The sequence below is a fragment of the Megalobrama amblycephala genome, linkage group LG7 (genome assembly GCF_018812025.1).
Source record: "Megalobrama amblycephala isolate DHTTF-2021 linkage group LG7, ASM1881202v1, whole genome shotgun sequence".
Lineage (NCBI taxonomy): Eukaryota > Metazoa > Chordata > Actinopteri > Cypriniformes > Xenocyprididae > Megalobrama > Megalobrama amblycephala.
In genome coordinates this window covers 35,676,228-35,682,983 of record NC_063050.1, presented here as the reverse complement: position 1 = coordinate 35,682,983, position 6,756 = coordinate 35,676,228, and the positions used below count along the sequence as shown (strand labels likewise).

Below are 6,756 nucleotides of genomic sequence, written 5' to 3'. Positions count from 1 at the left end.
TTTCAGTGTGTGGGCATTTGGTTTTTAAAGATGAATGAAAGCCTTTTGGATTTGAAATGACATGAGGGTGAGTAAATCATAACAGAATTTAAATTTTTTGGAGTTATCCTTTTAAAATAAGAGTTGGTAGCATAGGCGCTGATCATGTGGATGCTCTCCATTCATTTTAACTTAAAAAAAATTGATTGCACCTTTCAGACACAATCGGCCGAGAGCGGCATCTTTAAGCGCGACATTTACAAACACTGAAAACCAGTGAATGGAAGACGCCGTGATCTGTGACGCCGTGAAGAGCTGTGTTTTTTGTTGTGGGTTTTGTGATAACGGATATAGAATGTACACGCATCATTTACGTGACTGAAAGAGCAAAAAGTGGGGCTAAGAGACAAAATCTCCTATGACAACTTTCAGTATTACATATCATCAAGGCTGAGAAAAGAACACAGCCCTGCAGACAACAGGTAAATGCCGTTATCACTGTTTTCCATGTTCGTGAAATAAATATGTTAACACTGCTTTTTAAAATTGCTGGGTGTCTGACCAATCAATGTATACTCACGTCACTGATAGTTCCTACCCAGCTAACAGAATTTTGTTATAGGAACGTTCCCTAAATATTCAGTGTTGGTTCTGGGAATGTAAAAAACTTCCAGTTTTCTTGACGTCACAGGAACATTTTTATATGTTCCTCAAATGTTCTTTTAACTTAATTTTGATCTAAAATTCAACATTCTAGGAACGTTGATTTATAATATTCCAAGAACAAAAATTGTCCAGTTTCCTTAATGTTAGTAGAATGTTATTTAAAGGTTAGTATGATGTTCCTGAAACATTCTTTCAATCATTCAAACACCTGCTGTGAACAAGCACTGAAAGAAAGAGAAACAAGAACACAAACTACAACTTCCTTCAGCCACAGCTGAAGGAACTGAAGGTAAAAGACATTACATCTCTGAAGATCTGATTAAACAACTTCACAAACAGCATTACCAGCTTCACTTATTACTAACCAGACTAACTTTATTTCTGTCACAAGTCTACAGAAGCTCTTACTGAGAATTAACAGAAGTTTAGGGGCCCTATAATACACCTGGCGCAATGCGGCGCAAGGCGCAGCGCAAGTGTGTTTGCTAGTTTGCATTTTCCCGTTCAGTGCCACATCCTTAAATTAGTAAATGCATTTGCGCCAGTTAGTGCGCCCATGGGCGTGCTGGTCTAAAAAAGAGGTGTGTTCAGGCGCATTGCCGGCGCATTGCTATTTTAAGGAGCTGAAAATAGAATTTTTTTGTTAGAGCGCGTTGGTAGAAACTGCGCCTCTGGGCTCGTCCACAGTGCACGTTGACTTTGCTTATTACACACAGGGATGCGCATCACACAAACATGCCAAATATTAAAAACAAAAGGATTACTGTGTAAAAGAATATTATTGTGTAGGCTACATAAATATAAAAGCGTTCAGCTTTTCCGCCAACAAATTCCGCCATGTAAATAGCAATCCGCCATGGCGCGAGCGCATCTCGCTCTTAAAGGGAATGGGAGATGACACTCTCATTGGTTTATTGGACGTTACGGCCATTACTCATTAAGAGAATAGGGACAACCCATTTCAAAAATGCGCCCGGCGCATGGACCGTTTTTCCGTCGTTAAAATAGCAAAAGTGGATTTGGACACGCCCTGAGTGCACCTGCGCCGTGCGCTTTACACTTTAAAATAGGTGTTTCATTTGAGGTCACCATCATGGAGATTGGTGGTTGCTTTAGTTGAGCTCTTGACCCCTGACTATTGTAAAGTGATAAAATGTGAACTTTTAAATGTGATAAAATGTGATAAAAATCACTGATTTATGTTGGATTGTCCAAAACTATTTAGAAGTTAAAAATGACACTCAGCACTCATCATACAAACCTCAACAATGGTGACAATAAAAAAAATTCAGCTGCGTTATTTATTCATGCCACAATGCATGCTGGGAACCATTAATGTGTTTTGTATGTTGGCATGAAGCATGTCACCATTGTTGTGTTTCATATGCTGAATGTTGATGTCTGTGAGTGTATAAATGAAACAAAACAATGTTTTAAACAAAAAGTTAACAATGACAGTGTTGCAAATGATATTTTTCACATTGGTTCAATACAGTATATCAATTTCTTAAATTAGCAATTACAGTACAAAAAGGCAGTTGTTTAAACCACTTTAAGGCAGTCATTTGTCTGTTATTAAAACAGACATGTTGATCTTCTTTATCAATGCAGAAATGTTTTCTGAAAAATCCTGCGATTGCTGATAAAGAAACAATTCTATAAAAGTAAAGGGTCAAGAGCTCAACTAAAGCAATCACCAACCTCCATGATGGTGACCTCAAACGAAACATCTAAACTTCTGTTAATTCTCAGTAAGAGCTTCTGTAGACGTGTGACAGAAATAAAGTCAGTCTGGTTAGTAATAAGTGAAGCTGGTAATGCTGTTTGTGGAGTTGTTAAGTCAGTTGTAGTTTGTGTTCTTATTTCTCTCTCTTTCAGTGCTTGTTCACAGCAGGTGTTTGAATGATTGAAAGAATGTTTCAGGAACATCATACTAACCTTTAAATAACATTCTACTAACATTAAGGAAACTGGAAATTTTCATGTTCTTGCAATGTTACAAATCAACGTTCCTAGAATATTGAATTTTAGATTAAAATTAAGTTGAAAGAACATTTGAGGAACATTATACCTTATAAAAACGTTCCTGTAACGTCAAGAAAACTGGACGTTTTTTACGTTCCTAGAACCAACACTGAATATTTAGAAAACGTTCTTATAACAAAATTCTGTTAGCTGGGTATAGTGCTGGTTTAGACTCTACTCTGTAAGTAAGAGCTAATTTAGTTCCCCCAAAAGGAGTTCCTGGAACTAAAATCGTTCCTAGTTCCTGCGGCGTGAACTCGGCAAAATCCGGGTACTTCAGCCAATAGTTCTAGGAACTATGAAAAGGTTCCTCCAGCGTGAAAGGCCCTAATGTGTTAAAATGGACGTGAAGACTTTTGAAGTTGCTCTCACCATTTGAAAGGCTCATAATTCAGCTAAATCATATTGCATTAAATCTACTGACATTATCAGGTTTGTTTAATGGAAATCATCATAAATATATACGAAAATAAATCATAAATCAGCATCTCCACATGCAAACCATTCCGCCTATGAGATCACTCAGTAATATAGTAAAACCTACATGTGTTTGTGCTTCCCTAGTGTAGAGTGTATGTTGTGTTTGACTCTTGGCTGAAATCTGATCTATTAAATGTAAACAGACCATTAAACCCTTCCCATTTAGCATGTCTGCTGTTTTCCCAAACATGCCAGCACCAAAAGTTTTCATACACTGCTCATCTGAGACCACTTTTGTAGTTACGTTTGCAGAGTGCATAAAGGAATTTCCATCCTGAAGTTAAGTGGTGTGCATGTCTGTGTCTGCTGCATTCCAGAAAAATCATGCCTGGGAATAACGAAGGGTTTGTACTGCACAGCCTGAGTCAGGAGTTATAAAAACATGCAAGTTAATTTTACTCGAACAAGACTGGAACTTTGGGCCATGGTATCAAAGTCAACAACACTTCTGGATCAAACCAATATTTGAGAACGACCAACTGTGATCACCTTCACAATCATTTCATGTACAGACAGACAAGATGGTCGTATTTCAAAACACTGGACAGGATATTTTATTTCATTAGACAAAGGACAGGCTGAGACAACTATATGTGCTAGAATAATAAATAATGTATGTGCAGATCTAAGGCTGGCCTGATCTTGGACTGATCTGACAAAACTGGATTGTCAGGATTGTCTGTGGCCTACATTTCAGAACCTTCTGTGGATGTATCACATGACTTGAGGTGTGAGGCATGCAAATGACTTACCCGTCCACCTAGACACGGCCTCTTTTGCTGTAATATTGGCCTTACCTAAAAAAAAAAAGAAAAAAGGATGAATATGTTAGCAAGGCCATACTTTTCAGGTTACATACGGAAACACATGACTTCTGATTAGCATGCAACTTCGCTTGCATTTCCATCATTTTTTGCAGAAGTTCTGATATTACATTTATGTAGTGTATATGCCTGTGTGAGTAATAATATTTTTTTCTATATTTTGTAATTTTCAACAATATTTTTAACACCCTTTTTTCATCTTTATTATTGTTGGTGAAATAAAAAACACTTAAACAGATGTGTTTGTCACTAAATTCTTTGACATTAACAACATCTTTTTATTTGCTAGATGCAGTTGGTGTCTTGTTAAAACTCAACTTTGCAGATCCTACATGTGATTTGTGAAACTGAACGACTCAAAGTCCAGCAGATGGTTGTACATCACACTAGATAGTCTCTCTTCCATAGAGTCCATAGATTTTCTTCTAAGACAGTTAGCAGACCCACTTTGATATGTAATCCATCATGCTGAATGTGCTGCCCAGACCACTTCAATTTCAGAGCTAGATTAACAAATGCTCAAAACCCATTCCAAGGCTTTGGAACAAATCCAATCTGGAAAAAGGCAGATCAATCTGCAGTCTTAATGCCTTGTGTTCTCCCTGTGCATACTGACTTGACAGGAGCAGATGCACAACACTGCAGAGCCACACGGCAATAGAACAGGTCAGATGGTGAATAGAAATAAATTCAAGGGTTTAAATAAATATCTCCAAAGTCACAACATTGGGGATAGAATAAACCTTTTCCATCGTCAAGAACATAAGGGTTGGGAACCGAAAACAAGAACTCAGAAAAAGAATCAGCTTCATTCTTAAAAAAAAAAATAACACTGTAATCGACTGACGCATTAAAAAGTTCTGGAATGTGAATTATACGCTATAATATAATGCGCTGACAATGTTTCCTGCACTACTATTCAGCTGAACTGCAACACTGCTACTAAATATAAAGCAGGAAACATAGCAAATGAATCTAGTGAATCTAAATCAGAGCACAACAGTCCTATTCCTAAAGTAATGACTCTTATGAGCTGGTTTATTTTACTGAATCAAAACCATACAGCACAACCAGTCCAGTCAGATTCATAAAATTATTTCAGGATTTATAATCTAAATATCATTCAGATATTTATTAGCACATGCACGCAAGTGTGATGACAGCGTTGCCATGTTCAGCACCCCAGAATTAATCAGGGTTAAGTTTAGAGCTCAAGGCACAATCTCAGCAGCCCTCCTGTACTGACTCAACATCCCCTGGGTGTCTCAACCGGGACTTGTACGAGTAACCTTTTGATAACTGACATGGAGCCCTCACTCACTAAAGAGGAGAAAAAAATAAAGCCTTCAAGATAAATTAAGTTGCCCTTGAATACAAAGGACTGTGAAATCTCTTTTCCAATGCGGCAATGATTAATACATAATCTAAACCCTGACAGGGTGATCAGCACTTATATCACCCCGAAGAAGTTTAGAAAAAAGTTTGCTAAATATTAGGGCTGGACGATTATGGCCTAAAATCAAAACCTTGATTAACTGAACATTTTACCTCGATTATGATTAATGAACGATTATTTTGTTTCTGGGTTTTTTTTTTTTTTTGCCCTCATAGTTCACTGACAAGGTTTGAACTGTAAATATGATTGACAATTAAAAGGTGGGATATTTTTTTTCCTATTGAAAGAGGGATCTGACATAACAGCATTATTTTATCTATGGTTTGTAACATTCCTTACAGATTTCTGCTCGTTGTAAATCAGATAAAGATAAAATGAGTACAGTACCAGTACTAGTGATTGCGTGTGAATGAGTCATACCGTCTTCTCTATTAATTGTGAAGCTGTGGGTTGTAAATAGTTCCTTCAAAAGTAGAAAAATATATTCTATAATAAGTTTTGAGTTTCTAAGCTACTTTAGTGATAAATCACAGGACAGCACTGACAACTAGTTTCTGCGTTCCTCTCTGTGCACGCGATCTTCACAGCTACTGTTTGTATGTGTGTTTGTGCCACAATGCAGCTGCACAACCACGGTAGCTTGAAATAGTATACATCCAATCGTCTAAAATCGCTTGAATGCCCAAACTGGCAAACCTTATAGCAAATACAACTGACAAAGTTTAATGAAGACGCAAGGCTCACCGCTCGCATGCCATCACTATGTGTTGAACTGGCGTTCACCTCCGTGTTGCTTTTATGACACTGACTGGACGGGGCGGAGTCACGTGGCTACACACGCGGTAGTATGTTTTTAAGGGGGAGGTATTAACAGGATTAAAAAAACAAAATAACCGAAAATCACGTTGGTTATTACGTCGGTTAGAGGTTCCGAATTTCGGTTTTGATTACTTTGATTAATCGTCCAGCCCTACTAAATATCCAGAGACAATGAGCAAAATCTCATCTTTCTGTCATAATCAGCATAAAATAAATTGACATGAAATAGTGATTTGAGTTGAAATTATATGCATTATTATACAGACCGGAGAGAGAGAAAACAAGCACAGCTACACTATTATTTAAAAGTTTGAGGTCAGTTCTTTTTTAAAGAAATTAATATTTTATCCACCAAGGATGCATTTAGTTGACAAAAAATGAAAATAAAGACTTTTTATTAAAAAAAATCAAATAAAATTTTATTTTTTCTTAAACACTACTCAAAAAAAAAAAAAAAAAGCTGATTTCAACATTGATAATATTTTTTTTTTCTTCATGGGATACTAAAGAAGTAATGGCTGCTGATAATTCAGCTTTTCCAACACAGGTATAAATTACATTTTAAAA

General features: G+C 36.8%; 1 long non-coding RNA gene across 1 annotated transcript in view; it reads right to left on the bottom strand.

The window, feature by feature from the left end:
- The window catches only part of LOC125272410, a 6,951-nt gene extending 1,610 nt beyond the window's left edge, over positions 1-5,341 (bottom strand). The window contains exon 1 of the long non-coding RNA XR_007185832.1: positions 3,903-5,341. This is a non-coding gene — a long non-coding RNA (uncharacterized LOC125272410). The remainder of the gene's footprint in view (positions 1-3,902) is intronic.
- Between the last annotated feature and the right edge of the window lie 1,415 nt (positions 5,342-6,756).